Source organism: Balaenoptera physalus (genome assembly GCF_965194825.1).
Source record: "Balaenoptera physalus genome assembly, chromosome: 7".
In the NCBI taxonomy this organism is placed as follows: domain Eukaryota; kingdom Metazoa; phylum Chordata; class Mammalia; order Artiodactyla; family Balaenopteridae; genus Balaenoptera; species Balaenoptera physalus.
The window spans coordinates 38,993,192-39,015,610 of record NC_138886.1 but is presented as its reverse complement, the minus strand read 5'-3'; the positions used below and the strand labels follow the sequence as shown (position 1 = coordinate 39,015,610).

General features: G+C 39.9%; 1 protein-coding gene across 3 annotated transcripts in view; it reads left to right on the top strand.

Annotated features, from left to right (window-relative positions):
• LOC309663825 (spermatogenesis-associated protein 31D4-like) overlaps window positions 1-22,419 on the top strand; it is a 210,537-nt gene that overhangs the window by 25,755 nt on the left and 162,363 nt on the right. For 2 of the 3 annotated variants that reach the window (XM_082468361.1, XM_082468363.1), the window contains exons 2-3: window positions 3,815-3,906; window positions 14,260-14,371. The gene's annotated coding sequence lies outside the window, so the exon portion shown is untranslated. Of the gene's footprint in view, window positions 1-3,814; window positions 3,907-10,331; window positions 10,567-14,259; window positions 14,372-22,419 lie in introns of all 3 variants that reach the window. The other variant, XM_082468362.1, reaches the window with a different exon arrangement.

The following is a 22,419-nucleotide window of genomic DNA, read 5'->3' as shown; positions in this document are numbered from 1 at the left end:
TTACTTCTTCCAAAAGAGCTGATAGATGGCTCTCTTCCATTTTGCTTTGGGCCAAGGATGTTTCTACCCAATGTTGTGAAAACAAATGGTCGAGATTAGTCAATGCCAAGTTGTATCCTCTACCCTAAGAGGCCCTTGCTCTCCTCTCTAACTGCCCCCACCCACCTCCCTCCCTCCTTCTCTCTCTCTCTCTTTTTTTTTTTTTTTTAAACTGAGATTTCTCATAGTTTTCTTTCCAAAGCAAAGCTAAGTTGAAGGGTTAGCAACACCTGTCTCTTTCTATGGTGTTGTTTGGGGCTTAAGAAAGAAAAAAAAAAAACCTAGGGGTTTAGGAAACAAGTGTTCAGTTCCTGTTAGTCCACTGTGTGTCTTCTGAAAGAGGCTTTATTAAATGTTTTGGTTTTATGACTTACTCTTTTCCCCAAATGTAAAAATAATTTGTGTTTGTGTGTAAAACATGGAGACACCAAAAAATATAAAGAAATGTAAATAAAAACCGTGTACTGAGTTCTTCCCCTGTTGGAAACCCCACTGTTAACATCTTTTTTTTTTTTTTTTTTTAATTTATTTTTGGCTGCGTTGGGTCTTCTTTGCTGCACATGGGCTTTCTTTAGTTGTGGTGAGCAGGGACTACTCTTCGTTGTGGTGCACGGGCTTCTCACTGCAGTGGCTTCTCTTGTTGCAGACAATGGGCTCTAGGCACGCAGGCTTCAGTAGCTGTGGCACTTGGGCTCAGTAGTTGTGGCACACGGGCTCTAGAGCACAGGCTCAATAGTTGTGGCACACGGGTTTAGTTGCTCCGTGGCATGTGGGATCCTCCCGGACCAGGGCTCAAACCTGTGTCCCCTGCATTGGCACACAGATTACTAACCACTGCGCCACCAGGGAAGCCCTGTTAACATCTTGATGCATTTCCCTAGACTTCTTTCTCTGCAAATGGGCGTAAATAGTTACCACATGTGATCCTATTGTGCACACAGTTTTTTGGTTTTTTATTTTATTTTATTTTATTTATTTTTTAACATCTTCATTGGAGTATAATTGCTTTACAATGGTGTGTTAGTTTCTGCTGTATAACAAAGTGAATCAGCTATACATATACATATATCCCCATATCCCCTCCCTCTTGCGTCTCCCTCCCACCCTCCCTATCCCACCCTTCTAGGCGGTCACAAAGCACCGAGCTGATCTCCCTGTGCTATGCAGCTGCTTCCCACTAGCTATCTATTTTACATTTGGTAGTGTATATATGTCCATGCCACTCTCTCACTTCGTCCCAGCTTACCCTTCCCCCTCCCCGTGTCCTCAAGTCCATTCTCTATGTCTGCGTCTTTATTATTGTCCTGCCCCTAGGTTCTTCAGAACCTTTTTTTTTTTTTTTTAGATTCCATATTCCATATATGTTAGCATATGGTATTTGTTTTTCTCTTTCTGACCTACTTCACTCTGTATGACAGTCTCTAGGTCCATCCACCTCACTACAAATAACTCAATTTCATTTCTTTTTATGGCTGAGTAATATTCCATTGTATATATGTGCCACATCTTCTTTATCCATTCATCTGTCAGTGGACACTTAGGTTGCTTCCATGTCCTGGCTATTGTAAATAGAGATGCAATGAACATTGTGGTACATGACTCTTGTTAAATTATGGTTTTCTCAGGGTATATGCCAAGTAGTGGGATTGCTGGGTCGTATGGTAGTTCTATTTTTAGTTTTTTGAGGAACCTCCATACTGTTCTCCATAGTGGCTGTATCAATTTACATTCCCACCAACAGTGCAAGAGGGTTCCCTTTTCTCCACACCCTCTCCATCACTTATTGTTTGTAGATTTTTTGATGATGGCCATTTTGACTGGTGTGAGGTGATACCTCATTGTAGTTTTGATTTGCATTTCTCTAATGATTAGTGATGTTGAGCATCCTTTCATGTGTTTGTTGGCAATCTATATGTCTTCTCTGGAGAAATGTCTGTTTAGGTCTTCTGCCCATTTTTGGATTGGGTTGTTTGTTTTTTGATATTGAGCTGCATGAGCTGCTTGTATATTTTGGAGATTAATCCTTTGTCAGTTGCTTTATTTGCAAATATTTTCTCCCATTCTGAGGGTTGTCTTTTTATCTTGTTTATGGTTTCCTTTGCTGTGCAAAAGCTTTTAAGTTTCATTAGGTCCCATTTGTTTATTTTTGCTTTTATTTCCATTTCTCTAGGAGGTGAGTCAAAAAGGATCTTGCTGTGATTTATGTCATAGAGTGTTCTGCCTATGTTTTCCTCTAAGAGTTTTATAGTGTCTGGCCTTACATTTAGGTCTTTAATCCATTTTGAGTTTATTTTTGTGTATGGTGTTAGGGAGTGTTCTAATTTCATTCTTTTACATGTAGCTGTCCAGTTTTCCCAGCACCACTTATTGAAGAGGCTGTCTTTTCTCCATTGTATATTCTTGCCTCCTTTATCAAAGATAAGGTGACCATATGTGCGTGGGTTTATCTCTGGGCTTTCTATCCTGTTCCGTTGATCTATATTTCTGTTTTTGTGCCAGTACCATACTGTCTTGCTTACTGTAGCTTTGTAGTATAGTCTAAAGTCAGGGAGCCTGATTCCTCCAGCTCCGTTTTTCTTTCTCAAGATTGCTTTGGTTATTCGGGGTGTTTTGTGTTTCCATACAAATTGGTGCGCACACCGTTTTGAAGCCTGCTTTTCTGCTTAACATTTATTTCATGAGCATTTCCTTATCATAAAAATTCATCAAAAGCACCCCTCTTAATGGCTATGTAGTACTTGTAGTATTTGCTGCCCCTAACCTAATCATTCTCAGATTGTTCCACGTGTAGCCTGTGTCCAGTTTTCCACCATATAGATAATGCTGCAGTGAGCTTCTTTGTACTTTGTCCTTGTGTATCTGAAAATTCCCATGGAAAGTATTCCTAGAAGTAGGATTACTGGCAAAATAGAATCCTGGAACTTCATGTTAGTCTTTACTGACTTCAGTCAGCCCAAGGTGTTTCACCTTGGATCACATAACAAAGTGTTTAGTAACTAAAATAGCGAAAGGACTAGATGATGTTTGCATATTGATGGTTTCACGGTATGCAGCTTGGAAACAATATAATATAATGATGTTGTGTCATAATTATGATTTGGAAATATTCCAAGGTGATAATAGTAATAGCTAACATTTACTGGGTGGTTAATATGTGCTAGGCTCTGTTTTGAGTGTTTTACAGGTACTAACTTATTTAATCTCACCACAAGTCTAAGAAGTAATTAGTATTATTATCCCCATTTTATATATGGGAAAGGTGAGGCAACAGAGGGGTCAAACTACAAGGTAAGTGGCTGAGCCAAGATTCAAACCCAAGCATTTTGGCTGGGAGTCCATGCCTTTAAAGCACTTGATGACCCTGCCTGGAAGTAACCAAGTGGGTAAGATTCTTCACCCCTGACATGCCACGGCTGCAGTGCAGCGGGAAGGGGGATGGTGAATCCACTGCTCACTGCTGAGTTGTAGCCCTCCTTCCCCCAGCTCTCATTGCCCCCTCCCCTAGCTGTGCACCTGCCTGGGTGAGGACAGGAGAGAAACCAAGCTGCAAAAAGCACCCAGTTCTGTATCTGAAGGGGAAGAGGAACATATATCAAGGTGGTCTCAGGAAGCTGCTTATTCGGGAAGGGAGGGAAGAAATAAATGAAAAAACACTGCTTCAGGGTCTTGGTTTTTTTGTTTTGTTTTCATTTTTGGTTTTGACAATCATTAGAGCATTAGACTTGCCTAAATAGAAGCAATGTTTCCCTTATGTTTTTCACCAATTTCATTTCAGTGGGTTCCTGGCTCATCTGTTGATGCAGTGCCAGAAGTGAGCTGCAGAACAGGAGTTACTGGAGATGACAGTGACCGTGAGTCCTGAAGGAGGTAACTAATCATTTTTGGTCCTGTCCACTGCTGAGCACCGTGGTTACAAATGACCTCTAGACAACTGTTCAACGTGGATGGTTCTAAAGGCACCTTGTTGTAGAGAGCGCTGCATGGGACTGGAGTTCTGATTAATGGCCATTTTCTTTTGTCCCACCTCCTTGTGCTTCCTTAAAATAATACTGGTGTTACAAAAGACTACACAGGGTGTTTCTGTTTAGGTAAAGTCGACTGGTGCCGGGGTGAAACAAAACATAACACAACCACTGCAGCAAAACACAAACACAGAGCAAATCCGTCCTGCTTCACCTCCCCCTGGCCAGGTTCCACATAAGGAAACCCAGCCAGAGGAGTTCCCTCGGTTCACACTGGCTCAGGACAGATATGTATAAAACTTTGAATGGCACCAGCAGTGACCCAGGGAAGAAATGAATCACAGAACCTTTCAGGGATGTGGCCAGCCTAGAAATCCTCCCACGGGTGTAGGTCTCTGCAGTAGGGGACCCGGAACAGCCAGAAATATACCTTCAGTGTTTGCCCTGCCTGGATCTGGCACATAGAGGCATTCAACCAATGTATGCTTAATTGTAGTGGGTTCTGTTGGAGTGAATGGAATAGTAAAAGGCAGAAGTAGAGATGCTTTTTCCTTTTATTTTGAAATAGTCTAAGAGCACTAATAATAATAGTAGTAATAATAATAATAGTTAACATTGTTTCCTGTGGGCCAGGCCCTGTTCCAAGCAGTCTCTCCTTCCCTCAGGGGCAACCTCTATCCTTATTTATAACACCATAGGTTAGTTGGCAAAGGGAGATGTTTAATAGGGAGGAAATTATCAAAGTCCATCAAGAGTCCTCAGTTTCCCTGACTGCCTCTGTGATCTCTAATTGGCCCAGTTGCTCAGAAGCCCTAAGAGCTAAAAGGTAGTAAAGTAAGGAGACAAGTTCACATTACAAATTGGGCCTCAAAAAATAAAAATGAAATAAAAAAGGTTAATTATTGAGTTCAGCCTCCTTGAGGTCACATCAACCTGATCCGCTTCCTTTGTTGTTGTAGAGATCCAGAAGCACCCTTTCAGATCGTGAGGATGGGATGGGAGTGGGGAGGAGGTTGTATCCACCTAGCTAAGCACGTTTGTAAACAAACGACAAGCAAATTAAAGGGGAGTCCGTGGTAGAGTTTTATGTACAGCTAAAAACATCCAAAATGCCTTCCAATACTCAAGAATTATATAAGGTGTATTGTTACGTGTAGAAGCCTCTGAGCCCCCCTCCTAAGAATCCTCCCAGGAGGCTGGGGATTGGGAGTGGCAGCCGTGTTGGTACCATGTGGTCCTTCCCCGTGTTGACTGAGGGCACTGGAAGCAGACATCAGACTCAAGGCCAGCCAATTAGATCCTCTCTCCCAGGAATTTATCACTGCAATGAAAGGATGCTAGTTAGCGTGGGCTGGTCTCTTAAACCAAGGACGTACAACTCAAGAGCTGTGTTACTGCACCGTAGGCAGCAGAAGCACAGAACACCTGACTGCAGGGAGAAGGAAGCAGATGTGCAGGGAGACAGATGAGGGCCCTGAAGTAAGAGACTGGAGACGAGGGCAGGAGGAGAAAAAGAGACAGCACTGGAGCAAAGTAGCTGATTGGCCTCTGCTGGTTTTCTAATTTAGTTCCTATTCAAACCATCCTGAGACCCAGCTGTGCCTCTTCTTCTGGGGCGCCATTCGCTACTCTTGAACCTTTATACTATAACCTCTACTGTTTTGATAATGCTAACTTGAGGGGCTTCTGTTACTTGCTGTTCCGGCTACAATGGCTGGGTAACAAAAACCACCCCAAAATTGAGTGGCTTAAAATAAGAACACTTATTTTGCTTAAAAATCTGTACTCTGAGCAAGGCTTAGCATGGACAGCTTGTTTCCACTACAACTTGGTTTCAGCTGGGGTAGTTTGAAGGCCAGGGGCTGAAATTGTCTAAACTCTTACCTATGCCTGGCCTGGGAAGACTCAAGCAGCTGGAGATTGGAAGAGCTGGAGCTATGTGGAAATCTCTCTGTCCAGCTATGGTTTCTTTATCATGGTGGCTTCAAGGTAGATGGATTTTCCCCTGGAGGCTCAGGGCTCCAAAGGTACAGTTCTCAGGGAGAGAGGGCCAGGTGGAAGCCATATCACCTTTTATGACCTAGCTTCCAAAGTCATGCGGTGTTATTTCCACTTCATCCTATTTGTGGAGGAAGTTACAAAGATCCACCCAGGCTCAAAGGGCCACTGCCTCTCAATGAAGGAATGTTACCATCACATTGTGAGAAGAACATGTGATGTATGTTAATGTGGACATCTTTAGAAAATAGAATCAGTCATACTTGTAAACAAAAGAACCTTGATTAACATATGGAATAATCCCGAAAGCTCAAAAAGGTATCAGAGTTCCCATAAGATTATCAGTGTTGTGATGGAAAATATGCTGGTTTCTGGATACAGTGAGAATTCTTTCTTTTTCTTCTGAATTAGTGAACATCGAATTTATCCATAGGTGGTCTCACTGGGTTCTGCCCAGGAAACAGTATTTTAAAGTTGACTTGTCTCCCTGATTCTGGAACCATCTTGTCCTTAATTTTGCCACATAATTAGATGTGGATTAAGTTCAAATCCCTTGTTGTTTGTAGCAAAAAGTTTCTCGTCATCTTATTTTCAAATGTCGTTTGCAAGCATATCCTTTCTTGCTTGGTGAATGAGCTTTTTTCTCCAACTGGACTCTGCTCATACTTTTAATAAATAATCAGGTTTTCAAGGTCCAAAATACTCAAGAGCTGTAAAGTAGGCACTGCTGAAAGATCTGTTAACTCCTTCGGGCCTCCAAGGTGCTATTTCTAATGTTATTGCTTCGTATCCCATAATAGAAGCTTGAACCTTATTGCTGGCCTTTCTTTGTGTGTGTAGAGGGTGAAGGCTAGGAAAGGAAGAGTCGGTGACCTGGAACGGGGAGCTGAATTAACTCTTTCAGCAAGGCTTAAAAGAAAAGATTTTAGTCTTTTATAAACTCTAAAAGATACTGAAGTTTCCAGAATAAATCAGTACCTAAGATAGTGTTATTAGATGCAATAATTACTGGAATGATAAAATCCTTGTTGATGCTAGCTGAAAATAGGTATGTTCTATACTTACTTTATAGCAGCATTTCCAATACTGTCCTAGAATGAAGTTAACTATAAAAATATGCACATTCTTATTACATTCTCAGAATTGAATTCAAATTGTCATCTTTTTTATTATTAATAAAGTTTACTCAGGTTTGTACAAAAATCTTCAATTTATGGGTTCAGCCTATTATTTGATATGTGGAATAAAAAGATAAGACCATTGTTGGCAAGTTTTCAAAATTCTACCTATAATAAGTGAATATGCATGAATATAGGGCTAGCCTGAATAATAGGTATATTTTGGATTTTGTACAACTAGTGGTCTGGTAAATATTTAACAACCAGCTTAACCAAGGCTGAGAGTAGGAGGGTCTTGACTTAGAGCATTTGCTGATTTCTGTGATGTAAATATTTCCACCATAGCTGATTTCATGCTACCAACATGGCATCACCGAATGCAGAATTGGGAGGAGACATGCTCAGTGGGCTCTTCTGAGCTGTATGAGCCAGTCCTGCACACCACTGGTTACAATTATGGGAAAGCCAGTTGGATGACTCTTGGATAAACCTTGTTATAATAAACCTTGTTATAATACTACGGGGATAATAAGAACCTACTGTACAGCACAGGGAACTCTACTCAATACTCTGTAATGACCTATATGGGAAAAGAATCTAAAAAGTGGACATATGTCTATGTGTAACTGATTCACTTTGCTGTACAGCAGAAACTAACACAACATTGTAAATCAACTATACTCCAATAAAAATTAATTTTAAAAAATACTAGGGGGAGGGGCTTCCCTGGTGGCACAGTGGTTAAGTATCCGCCTGCCAATGCAGGGGACACAGGTTCGAGCCCTGATCCGAGAAGATCCCACATGCTGTGGAGCAACTAAGCCCGTGCGCCACAACTACTGAGCCTGCGCTCTAGAGCCCACGCGCCCCAACTCTACTGAAGCCCGTGTGTCTAGAGCCCATGCTCCACAACAAGAGAAGCCACTGCTATGAGAAGCCCATGCACCACAACGAAAAGTAGCCCCCACTCGCCACAACTAGAGAAAGCCCATGCGTAGCAACGAAGACCCAACGCAGTCAAAAATTAAATAAATAAATAAATAAATAAAATACTAGGGGGAAAAAAGACAAATTTTAGGTGGCAAGATCTGCAGCAGAGACATTTAACGCCCATTGACTCTCCATTTACTCCCCCACATTTCTCACTGACCAGTGGACTGGCAACAGAGATGGAAGCATTTAAAAGTTGGTATGGGGCTTCCCTGGTGGCTCAGTGGTTGAGAATCGGCCTGCCAATGCAGGGGACGCGGGTTCGAGTCCTGGTCTGGGAAGATCCCACATGCCGCGGAGCAACTGGGCCCGTGAACCACAATTGCTGAGCCTGCACGTCTGGAGCCTGTGCTCCCCAGCAAGAGAGGCCGCAATAGTGAGAGGCCTGCGCACCGTGATGAAGAGTGGCCCCCACTTGCCTCAACTAGAGAAAGCCCTCACACAGAAAGAAAGATCCAACACAGCCATAAATAAACAAATAAGTAAAAAAAAAAGTTGGTATGCAACTACCAGCCCTCTCTTCCCTTGCCACTGCACCACTCCAATAAAGGAGGTCACATGTCACCAGTGGTGCAGATACAAGATGGGAGAACCTGTATCAACATGGTTCCATGAATGTCTGTGTGGAGCTCAACCCCCTTACACCAACACTGGGTGTGTACCATGCTTCGGTGAGCGACTGATGACCAGCAAGCTATCCCATACAGAATGGCTTAAGACCACAATTTATTGTTTTATCTCCCATTTCTGCATGTTGGTTAAGCTCCACTGGGCATTTCTTCTGCTCTTCTCACTTAGGGTCTCATGTGGTTGTAGTCAAAATGGTGGCTGGGGCTGGAGACCTTGGAAAGCTTGACTGGGATTGAACTGAGGATGGCCTCTTTGCTGAGATCTGGCACCTAAGTGCTCCTCCACGTGGAGTCTCATTCTCCAGCCATCTGCGCATGGCCTCTCGTTGGCAGTGGGATGGTCAGACTTCTTATACCATGAGTGACTTCAAGTGCAGAGGCTGTCAAGATTTCCTAACGCTTCTGCTCCATTTTCTTGGTTAAAGTGAGTCATGGGATCAGTGCAGAGACAGACTGGGAGGTGACTAGACAAGGGTGTAACTACCAGGAGTTAAGAGTCCTTGGGAGCCCTCTTTGGAGACTAGCTACCGCTTAGGACAAGTAAGAATTAAGCCTTTGTTATGTTAAGCCACTTAGATTTCAGAGTTAATTTGTTCCCTTGGCAAAACCTAATCTGACTGGTCCAGAAATTGGTACTGTATTAGTGAAGATAAGGTAGACGGTGCTGCAAAAATAAACCCCTAAATCTTAGCAGCTTAACACATGGGCCTCTGGGCGTCATATGGCTCTGTAGGACTGTGGCCTTCCAATGATGATTCAGGGGTCTCGGTTACCAAAGTGATGACTCAGGCCACTTGCATTTTGTTGGTGCACCATCTGGAACATGTGGCTCCCAGCTCACCTGGGCAGGAGGAAAGAGGACAAGGGGAACTCATGGCTCTTAAGTACCTATTGGCCAGAACTAGCCATATGCCTCTTGCCCCAACTATAAGGAGGCTGGACAATTTGGGGGAGCACATGGATATTTGGTGATTAATAAATATCTCTGTCATAAAGTTATATGGAGCTCTTCGCCTCTTTCGTGTTTCCTCCCTTCTCCTTACCTCACCCTCTATAAAAAATTTAAGAAAAAGAGAGTGTTGGGGGCAGGAGAGGGAGATAGGAAGGAAGGAAGGAAACAGCAAGGGAGGGAGGGAAAGAAGGAAGCAGGGAGGGAGGGGTGCAAGGAAGGAGGAATACCAGAAGGAATTTATGAGATGCAAATACAACCACTAAACTATTAACAAAACTATTAACAAGTACTGCTAAACAAAATCTATTAAAAAATAACTAATAGCAAAGGCTTTCACAGTGTTTTTAGCATTTTTTTTTCCTTTTAATCAGCAATGATAAGGAAACTAAACCAGATTAAGTGCTATCTTATTGGAGATACAAAGGCAAACAAGGGGAAAGAAGTGATTGAAGAGCACTTCAGAAAGCTCAGTACATTCAAATCAGCAGGGCCTGATTACTCACATCCAACGGCACTTAAGGAATTGGCAACTGTAATTGCAGGACCACCAGCCTTTATTTTAGAAAAGCAAGATTGGACAGGAGAAGGTCCTGACAAGTAGACGCTGCAGATGGAGTATCTTTTTTTTTCTTTTTTTTAACAGAGAAAAGCACAACTGTAGTAATTATAGACTATTCAGCTTATCTTGGATACCTGGGAAGATACAAGAACAAATCATCAAACAATCAATTTGCAACCATCTAGAAGAGCACAAGGTACTGGGTAGTAATCAACACGATTTTGTGAAGTACAAATTATGCCAGACCAATTTAATTTTACCAAGAGAGGATGATGAGCCTGATGGAAGAGGGGAAAGCAGTACCTACAGTTGGACTTCAGTAAGTTTTTTTTGTTTGTTTGTTTTCTTTTCTTTTTTTATTCCATCCCCTGACATTTTCAGCATCAACTCTCCAAGAGGATGCTACCTAGATCAACAGTTGGGTGGGCACAACTCTGGATGAGGCACTCAGAGTGATAAAAACAAAGATTCTGCTCCAGGTTGACATAGTTATTAGTAATAGTTATTGTTATTTTAATCAGTTGATGTGGACAAAGAAGATGACAGTGGTAAAGAAGATGTTGAGATACAAATAACATTCTCTACTACGGAGGGGAAGTATGAGAGAAAAGAGGAGACATAAAAACCAATCTAAGAAATCCAGCAGCTAAATAATATGGGATCCAGGAAATGAGAACAGAGAAAATGGCAAAAGGGAAATTACTAGAGAAACTATATAAGAAAATTTCCCAGGAAAGGATGTACGTGTTTACATTAAAAGAGCCCACTGAGGGCCAACTACAGTAGATGCGGAAAATAAGCCACTTGGATACAACATTGTAAAAATTTAGAACTCTAAGAATAAATAAAATTTCTAAAAGTTTCCAGAGGGAAAAATTAAGGCCACCTACAGAGGAATGAAAATTGAGCAGCCAAATTCTCATTAACATCTCTGGCGGCTACAAGATAATAGAGTGGTCCTTTCAATTCTGGGGGAAATTGAATTTAAAAATAATTTCTATATTCAGCCAACCTATCATTCAAAGAGTAGAATATAGACATTTCACATAAACCAGCACTTGGAAAGTTTACTTCCCAGACTCCTTCCTTAAGAAGTTACTTGAATATGTATTCCAGCAGAATGAGGATATTATCCAAGAAAGAAGAAGGCGAGGGTCCTAATATTGGAAACAGAAGTAGAGTATAATACACAGTCTTCCAGTTTAGAGCAGGAGAATGAAGAGCGCCAAAGGTAAGGACTCTTGGGCAGAAGAGAACTCCCTGCAGTTCATGGTGTGATTGAGGGAACAAAAAATAAAAACAAACAAAAGACTTGAGTGTTATGATAAAGTATATATTTAGACAATAAAAAGACAGGCAAGGGGCTTCCCTGGTGGCGCAGTGGTTGAGAATCTGCCTGCCAATGCAGGGGACACGGGTTCAAGCCCTGGTCTGGGAAGATCCCACATGCCGCGGAGCAACTGGGCCTGTGAGCCACAACTACTGAGCCTGCACGTCTGGAGCCTGTGCTCCGCAACAAGAGAGGCCGCGCTAGTGAGAGGCCCGCGCACCGCGATGAAGAGTGGCCCCCGCTTGCCGCAACTAGAGAAAGCCCTCGCACAGAAACGAAGACCCAACACAGCCAAAAATAAATATAAAAAATTTTTTAAAAAAAGGCAATTAAGAATTCCAGAAAAAACAAAAAGCTAACTGAGAATGTTATGGTCCAATTTGAAGAAGAATAATATGTATGATTTTCAATAATATATAGACTGTTAGAGAAAAACTAGTACTTGGTGTTAAAACATTATCCTTTGAATAGGTGAGGAGTTATGACAGTGCCCTCATAGAAAAGCAAATGACAATCCTAACATGCTCCTTAGCTTGGCAGTGCACAATGTTGACGTAGTCTTAATAATGTAAGTACTTTGGCTTTGAACTCTTGCAGTCAATGGACATAGTAAGGAAGATCTTGGCTATGTTGCAGAAAAAAGAGGCAAACATTAATCTTGATAATATGAAAGTATAGCTGACCAAAGGTGGGAAGTGCAAAATGAAGGAAATATGAAGAGAAGAATAGTGTCACTGACACCCTCAACTTCTATAATGAGAAGTCAAGATACTCAGGTTTTCAGAATGAGAAATTGAGGCATAACATAATATTTAAAGTTACAAGGGTAACCATAACAAAACTTAAAAATAATGATATAACTACCCCAAACTGGGAGGAATTGGGAGGAAGAAGAAGATAACATAAATGAGCTAAATGCTTATCTTTTGTAACTGCAGACCATCCAAAAGAGGAATCATATATTCAAAGAATGTATAATTCATGAGTGATTTTTTATAGTCATACATTGAAGGTCATGGGCACAATCTCAGAGCACAGGTATCAACAATCTCTATAGCTTAAGGACACATTATAGTGCTGATGATCTTGCAGCCATGGCATTTTTTCCCATTCCATTATCCATGCCCAGTTATAAGATTATACTTGCAAACTTAAAGCCCTATCTGCTTTAATGCTTTTTAAGTTTTTCTCAGAATTATCTCTAATATTTCACAGAGTACTCTCTCCAAAATTAATAGCATGGTATATGGCCACGTGGCCTCTTTATGGTATTTTATTATATCTAATTTCTGTTCCCCAAGAATATATTCTCAGAATTAGGGTTTTGCCTCCACTGGATGAAAGCTTAGATGACCTTGTTATAGGAGAAAAACTATTTTAATATAACTCTAAAAATTAAAATAATACAAAAGTCACTTGAATCACTTCTAGACATTCCTGTGCATTTAAATAACAGCATGGTTAACAACCTCCTGTTAAATGATGGCAGATGCAAGTAGAACTCTGCTGTAACTTCATAATTGAGGTCCAAAAAATTCAGTCATGTAATGTGTGGGACCCACTTAGTGCAGAGTTCATGAAATGACCAATGTGAACTGGCTCCAGGAGGACAGGAGCCAATCACCAAACTCGGCATATCCAAATTTCCATTATCAAAGAGTGTGTAATTACAAGCTCCCCTTTTCTTCTGATTACTGGCTAGAGTGGCATGCCACATAGCCACACACGTAAACTCAGTTGCCATACACACTGCCTACTAGCTTTAAATTATGCAATTCTTGATTACTCTTGGCAAGAGTTAAACTATTTCAAATTTTACGCGAAATTGGTACTTACCTAATAGGCCAATTACACTATTTCAAATATTCATTATTCTAATTTATCTACAACATGAGTATATTGTAAAAGAGCGGTATTTACTTTTTTTAATTAGGGAAAGTCAGGGGGGTGTTTGCAACCAGAAGAGCTAAAAGCAAAAATCTTTAAGACAGTGTTCACAAGAGGTGGAATTAGGGTTGGGGAGGGATCATCATAAGCTTCTCTGTATCATTTCATGTATACTGTTTAATTTATTGTAAGGTGTATTTACTACTCTAACACAGTAAGTATTATATTATAGTAATTAGATTCATAAAAACAGTAACGGTTGCTGCTCTTAATATTTCTCAATGACTGGTCCCTGCAATACTTGTTAAAAATGCAGAATCCCTGGTTCCAAACACAGTCGCAGTGAATATTACCCCCTCTACTGGGGCCCAGGAACCTGCATTGGAACCAGTGGTTTAGACCCAGATCTTACTAAAGGCTCACTTGTACGTCTTCTTCAAGCATATTTCAGGATTGAACTTCTTGTGAAACCATCACATGCTGTATTGCCTTCAGTGGTGTTTACCATATCCCGGCATCCTTCCTTCCATTTCTGTACCACTAAAATGAAGGAAAAAAACCAAAATGACCTCACTGTCTCTCTCTTTTGATGTATGATATTATCTAGGGGAACAGCAGTTCTTTTCAAGATCCTTTAAGCTGTGCAACCTCTTGACCATGGAACAGCTAAGAAAATCTCAGTTTTAAAATTCATGACAATGACTGGTTTCTTAATTATGTAAGGAGAAAGATTTTGAGACTGTCTTTGTATCTTATTTTGGTGCTAATCATTTTTTCTCATTCCCATGACTGCAGGAATATTGATCTCAGCGTTACTTTGACCATTAATGAATTATGATGGCAATAAGCAGAGACGCACACCTCCAGCCTCCTGGGAGCTTAATCTTCTGCTACAGCGTTTGCATTTGTAAGTCAGCACCTGTGTGATCCACATTCTAACTATTTGTTATTCTCCTTTAATTACATATTGGTGGTGGTCCATCTGTAGCCTGAGAGCAACCAACTGGAGACTCAAAGAAATTATTAAAGTATTAACTTTAAATTAGAAGGCCAAAAGGAAACATAGTTGGCTTTGTTCCTACCCATTCCAGTATGATGTTTCAGGAACAGTTTTTCCCTTTCATGTCAAGGAAACTTGGGTCTAAAAAGTTAGTACAGAACTTTTACCTTCAGAGAAGTTTTCACCTTAAATATTTCCTGTGTCACCAGTATTTCTGTTAGCATCAGCTTTACCTCGTCTGTCAAATACCATTTTGTTTGGCAGGTGATACATTTTAAATCCTGTACTTCCTACTTGGTCCTGATAAGTCACTCAAGCTGGGGATTAGGGAATTGTAGATGGTCAAGTCAGTCCCCGAAAACTTTTCCTTTTAGCATTTTGGCAACTTTTTATTTTGACATAATTTCAAATTTCTATAAAAGTTTCAAGAATTGTACAAGAAATCCCCTTTACTGAGATTCATATTTATATCTTGCCCAATTTACTACCTCTCTTTCTATGAATCTGTCTGTATTGCACACTCTCTTTCTTTCCTGACCCATTTGAGAGTAAGTTGAAGACGTTGTACCCCTTTACCCTGAAATATTTTGTTATTTTCCTAAGAATAACCTTCTTTTTAATAACCATGGTTTTATCAAAATCAGATATTTTAGTGATATAAACCACAGTCCAAATTTAAATTCAGATTTTCTCAATTGTCCCAATGATGTCTCAATAATTAGTTGTAAGCTGATTTTTTTCCCCAGACCAGGATGTAATCCAGGATTGTGCATTGTACTGAGTTGTAATATCTGCTTTGTTTCCTTTAATTTGGAAAAGTTTCTGAGCCTTTGTCTTAACTTGTCTTAACTTTGTCTTAACTTTGGGGGGTGGGGGGAAGACTCTTCATGCTGGGTTTGACTAGGATGTCCTCATGTTTAGACTTGGGTTATGTATTTTTGGCAGAGATACCATTGAGGTGAGGTCCTGTCCTTGTCAGTGTACCATATCGGGGGTACCCAGTGTCCATTTGTGATGTTAACTTTGGTCACTTGGTTCAGGTGCTTACTCCACTGTAAAGTTACAGCTTTTCTCTTTGTAAATTACAAGTGTTTTGTGGGGAAATATTTTGAGACTGTGTCAACATCCTGTTTATAAAATTTTTTCTACTTTGCACGAATTGATGATGTTATAACTCCATCATTCCTTCTAGATTTATTAGTTGGCATTTTGCTGTAAGGAAGAGCTTTCCTTCTCTGCATTTACTTTTTTTGCTTATTTAAGTCTGAGCTCATGGATTCTTAGGTTATTCAGTGGGTTATAATCTATTTCTGTCCTTTTTAATTTTGATGCTTAAATTTGGCCAGTGGCAGCCCCTTCAATCTGTTTGTCTTTTTGACATGTTTCCATGACGCTTTGAAGCACTACCTTAGTTTCTGTAGCAACTGGCTCATCTTGTATTCCCTCTGCCCCCTCCCTGGAATAAACCATTTCTCCAATGAGCCCCCAGGTGAATTTTAGTAAGAAAATCAAATTTATCTTTTGTGCCTGCCCCTCCCTTTTTCTCTTACCTTTCAGTAACCTGTCCCGTGAGTCCCTACTGTAACTGTGATTTTCAGTATCTCTAGTTAGAGAGGAAATTCTGATAAATTCATTTACCTTACAATTGTTTAGGAATGATTGCATTACCCTTCTTAGAAATGCTTGCATTTTAAAAAAGGAAACCAGTTAGAAAGCAATGCTCAATTAAACAACAATATTAATCACAGAATGTTACTGGTGAAGGAGACTTTAGATCACAGGGTCACAGCCTCAGCCACCCTCGGCCCCCTAAGAGTTAGCGTGAATGTGTGTGCGAAAAGCCCAGTGGTGTCAGCAACAGAGTGGTACAGACGGGGCTAAACTGGAGGGTGCAAGCCCACCTAATGATATTTAAATTAAAATAAATAAATAAACACTGGGCAGACCAAGCAAAATTTGTTTATTATCCTTATTTAGCAGAGGGCGGTCTATTAATGACTTTTGCGTTAAAGTAAAACTAAACTAATGGTTTTAACACTGCGCTTGGGGGAGCCACCAAGATGCTTTATAGAACTTTCCTGGGGGTTCTGGAAATGCTGTGGACAGATCCCCTCTCGACCTCCCGATCCTCTTCAGCCAGAGTCGCTTCCTTGTTATCTGTTTGATGTGACAGGTACTGTGGGAGTCTCTGTTTGAAGGAAGGGATCTGTGGATTTCAAAACAAGTTCAACAATCACTGATGTAGTCCAGCCACCTGACCTTGCAGATTCTTGCAGATAAGCAGACTGAGGCCATCCAGGGATAACCAGTACTGCCGTGATTGTTACTGGCAGTGTTAAGCCTAAAACCCAGGTCTTCTGATGCTTGGTCCAAACTTTCTTCCCTACATAAAGTTGCTTCATCTAATGGTGGAAAATCAGGTGCTAGTGGCGAAGGTTATCCTAATGTCGTATCATGTACACAATAGGCCGTCTCTAAGTAAAGATGTCCCCAGTTGATACACAGCCTTTCATGCTCTGAAGACAAATACCCGTCCTGATTCTAGAGCTCTATAAATTGAGCATGTGAGTGAATGTTTAGGTAGAAAAATCAGGTCATCAAACACTTTAGTCACTGACTGGCATGTTAAAATGATACTTTCATCCATAAGGAGGTATGATTTCTAATAAATACATCAGGTAATTTTTTCAAGTATATTCTTAAAACTCCTGGAAGATTTTTGCTAATTGATAGAATATCGAAGACTATTTCCTTTTCCATTCTTAAGAAATCATCTTTTACTATGATAAAGTTTTTCATTTCTTCAGTTAAAATGTATATGCTTAAAAGAAAAATGGTAAGATCTAGTATAAATCACTACATAGACATCATAAATCATTTTAAAGAGGACTGTTTTAGTCAATGTAGAGTTCTACTCATACCTGTAGTTCTATTACAGTATAATATTTAACAGCTGGCAAACTCTTGCCTAAGTACTTTACTTTTTAAATTTTTAAACTTTATCTCTGTAAAACTTAAAACTGGAGTAATTTTCTGAATGCTTTCACAAGGTCAGTTCAAAATTCCTGCATCTCTTTCATTTTTCAGATGAAACGGAGCTTTATCTTCGATTGTCTAGTTTATTTTTCTTGGTAGAAATAATATTTCTCCAAGGTTTTAAGAGGAAAAAATAGTATTAAAATATAAGTTGAATGTTAACACTTCTGATTGCTACTAACATCCTGATATTATTAAAAGAAGACAGAGAGGCCAGGAAAGTCCTTGTAAACTAGATTTAAAATATTGCTTATTTAAATATCTAAGATCAAATGTAGTTCTTTTTTTTTTTAATAAATCACATTAGGATTTTTTTAAATTAATTTATTTATTTATGGCTGTGTTGGGTCTTCGTTTCTGTGTGAGGGCTTTCTCTAGTTGCGGCAAGTGGGGGCCACTCTTCATCACGGTGCGCGGGCCTCTCACTATCGCGGCCTCTCTTGTTGCGGAGCACAGGCTCCAGATGCGCAGGCTCAGCAATTGTGGCTCACGGGCCTAGTCGCTCCACGGCATGTGGGATCTTCCCAGACCAGGGCTCGAACCCGTGTCCCCTGCACTGGCAGGCAGACTCTCAACCACTGCGCCACCAGGGAAGCCCCTCAAATGTAGTTCTGTTCAAGTATAATTCACTACTGGCAAATGCTAAATTGTTCTTGAAGCAAGCGTTACTTCAACTTTTGTGGATTATTTTCTTAAATTTTAGACTTTACCATTCATTCCTTTCACTTTTTATTGTCATTATTCCCCTTTTGCTCATTTTGCAAGAGGGAAGTTTTTGGTTTTATTTTTTTAAAGGAAATACTAAACATAATAAATGAAAACACATGTTATTACTGAGCCTAAAATGAATTGCATTAGCATTAGTATCTTTTATCTAATAAATTATAGTGCATATATATGCTTACCTATTAAAAAATTTTAACTTGTGGATACTTATATTCTAATTAGTGTTCTTTTTTTTTTTCCTATCAAATAATTTATCACTGGATTTGTCACTTTACTAAGCCAGTTTATTATTGAACATGTGAGTTTTCCTCTCTTTTTATTAATTTTCATTATCACAAGACTATATGCATAATTGTTCTGTTTCATCAAGAAACAGTTTTAAATGCTCACAGCGTTCATGGATGTATCCAGTTGTTTGTTATTCTTTCTTTCCTTTCTCTTCCTTTTTCTATCTTGAAGTTACCTTTTAGCCATAAGAGGCAGGTCATAGGCAATAGACTTTGTCTGTAAAATATAATGCCTACTTCACGGGGCTATTGGGAGAACTAAATACAATAATGGAAGCTCCTAGCACAGTGCATGACATCAGTATTTACTTTTTTACCTTTTGGTCCTTTAAGGAATTGTACTTCCACAACTTTGACAAGTTCTCAAAACTGCTGTTCTGGGCAAAATTTCACTTTCAGTAAAATGAAAGCCTGTGAGTAACTAAGTATGGCTCTTTGTAGAGGTTACATTTAAATGTAATAGGTAGATTTAGAGTTTTGCCAAAGATGGGAGCAAGACAGCTTAGTGTGAAGGGAGGAGCCTTGGTCATGGGACAGCTACTACCCCCTCAGTCACTGACCTGCCAGGTGACCTTAGTCACTTTGCTTTTGGGCTTCAGTTTCTTCAGCTGTATTAGGATGTGGATGGTCTCCAGGGTGCTTTTGGTTCTAAAACCTGATGATTCTACAAATGCAGCACTTTTAAAAAATGGATTTATCCTTGTGGTGAAAAAATTCCTGGAAGATGTATACCATCACATTCATGCTGGGGGTGCCCGGGTGATGGCAGGAGGGATGGCCTTCTTTTTCTTCCCTCCCCATCTCCTTCCCTTCTTTCCTTCCTTCCCTGACTTGTTTCTTCTTTCAGCAATTATTTATAGCACCTTCCATGAGCCAGACACTATGGAGTGAGCAACAAGTTCAGCTTGGTGAACTTCCGTGAGCTCATCTTCCATGAGCCAGGCAAGAGTGAGCAAGAATGTTTCAGTCCAGCGTTCATTAAGCTAATAGTCTTTTGTTTGTTTGTTTGTTTATTTATTTATTTATTTATTTATTTATTTATTTATGGCTGTGTTGGGTCTTCGTTTCTGTGCGAGGGCTTCCTCTAGTTGCAGCGAGCGGGGGCCACTCTTCATCGCAGTGCACGGGCCTCTCACTATCGCGGCCTCTCTTGTTGCGGAGCACAGGCTCCAGACGCGCAGGCTCAGTAGTTGTGGCTCACGGGCCCAGCTGCTCCGCGGCATGTGGGATCTTCCCAGACCAGGGCTCGAACCCGTGTCCCCTGCATTGGCAGGCAGACTCTCAACCACTGCGCCAACAAGGAAGCCCAAACTAATAGTCTTTTTATCTATTTCTTTTTTTTTTTTCCCCTAAAAAATGTCAAACGTATAGAGAACCAGAAGGAACAGTAACTTGAACATCTATATCTCCTAGATTTACCAACTGTTAACATCTTTTATTCTCTGTGTGTGTGTGTGTGTGTATATATACACCCATATGTATATATACACACACCCATATGTATATATATATGTGTATACACACACACGTTTTTCTGAACCATTTAAAAGTGCAGACACCATGCTTTGCCTCTAAGTAACTGAACGTACATCTCCAAGAATCAGTACACTCTCACAAGTAACCATAATACCATGATCATACCTAACATAGGTGACCCACCCCCAAATTAGTACCAATCCTATAGAATTATATAATGTCTATTCCATATTCAGATTTCTTTAATTATCCCAAGAATGTCTTTTATTGCCCTCTTCATCAAATCCTGGTTCACCAATCAAGGTTCACACGTTAATTTGGTTTTTATTCCTCTGTCTCTTTTAATATAGAACTGTTCCCCCACTTTTTCTTTTTTAATGACATTGACTTTTTGAAAAATGCAGGCTCATTGTCTTACAGAACATACAAAATTCTAGATTTGTCTGATTGTTTCCTTATGGTGTCATGTAACTTATTTCTGTATTCTGTGTATTTGTTGTAATCTGGAAGTTAAGTCTAGATGTTTGATTAGATTCATGTTAAAAGTTCTCGGCAAAAATATTTTATAGGTGAAGCTGTGCTACAAAGTTATATATATTTGAAGTTTTCTACAAAGATCATCTATTACTAATGATGAAGAAATAGAAATAAATTTAAATTTATATTATGTAATACATTGAATATAGTGGAAAAAGCATGAGTTTGCTAGCAGAGGCCTGGATTTGAGTACAGATTCTATTCTCTCTAGCAGCTTGACCAGATTAATTAACCTAGTAGTTTAGCTCTCCACAAAAGACCAGAGAAGACAGAATCACTCCAGGAACCTTCTTGAAATACGCATGCGTGTCCCTCCACTCCACTCCCTGGTATTTTTTTTTAAAGGGGGACTTTTTTATACCACCCCTCATCCCCAGGCCACCCTTCTCACCCCCAACCCAGGCTTAAATGCCACCAATTCTGTGTGCCAGGTGTCCTTATCTGAGAAATTTGGAAAATCTCTACCTTGAAGGGTTATTGTAAGTGTTGGAGATTAATAATAACATGTGTCAGGTACATAGCACAGAGTCTGCCGCATTATTATATGCTCAATTCACCACCACTGTTATTGTTATTACATGAGTAATTTGCAAAGAAGGGAGAGAGAATTTGAAAAGGGACAGGAAGTGGTATAGTACAGAATATTCAGTTTCTAAGTGGTTACTTCAAAAACTTTACAAGAGTGTGCTTATGCGGTGACATCAATAAAAGTTCAGCTGAGACAGTGCTATGACACAGTAATCATTAACATTTATGCAGCCCTTTACAGTTTACAAAGCACATCCACATTCATTATTATGTCTGATATATGCCCTCTTTCACGGAGATCAGCTGCACTTAATGCTTCGCCCAAGGACACAGCGTAATCAGTGGGGGAGCTCAAATTAGTAGTTCTGATTGTAGAACAGACTTCTTTTGCTGAAAACGTGCAGCCTGGAACAGACACCAAATGTCTCTTTTCTAAATTCCTGACCAAGGGACTCTTTCCTTATGGTGTCGGTTACTGAAATGCTTAGTTTAAAACTCTTTGAGTCTATTTCACACAGCTCCTCATCTGTCGTATTTTATCTGCGTTGGGTGACATTTCCTGTACTGTCGTGCGTTGTCACTCAGCCAGAAGGCTTTAGTTATTTCTTGCTCTTTGCTCTAACAGAGAGAAGTACTGGTTAATGAATCTGAATTAACACCATCAGGTGCATATTAAAAATGCATTCGAACCTTTCAGCTGGACTAATTTCCCTCCTAACATTGTGTAGCACTGGGCAAATTAAAGACTCATCCAAGGATTGGCCCTTGTTTTTTGAAACAGTTAGAATTGGTGTTTCTTAGTGTTGACCTTGATATTTTTTACCTGGTCATGTATAGCTCTTTTCTGGATAAGAAAAATATTACTATTTTAAACAAAAACTGACTATCTTTGGTTTAGCAAACTAGTGTAGCATAAAACATCTTAGAGGAGGTGACTTATTCTTTATTATTCAGTTCAAGGTATTTTCTAGTTTCTTTTCTGATTTCTTCTTTGTATCACAAGATATTTAGAGTTATATTTCTTAATTTCCAAATATTTGTGAACTTTTTAGTTAACTTGTTGCTAATGGTATCTATATTTCTATTCATATTAATGTTTTAGCATAATTCTACCATGTCCAGGGAACAGATTCTTTGAGATTTCAGTCTTGTAAAAGCAGCTGAGACTTGCTTTGCTGTCCAGCATTTGTCAGTTTTGTAAGTGCTCCAAGTGCACTTGAAGAAGGAAATGTTTTCTGTAGCTGTTGGTAGGAATGTTCCTTGTATATCAGTTACACCGTGTGTTAATCTTGCTCGAATCATGTGTATTTGCTGATTTGCTTTTTTTTTTGCTTGACTGTTTGCTTACCCTATTATTTCCCAAGG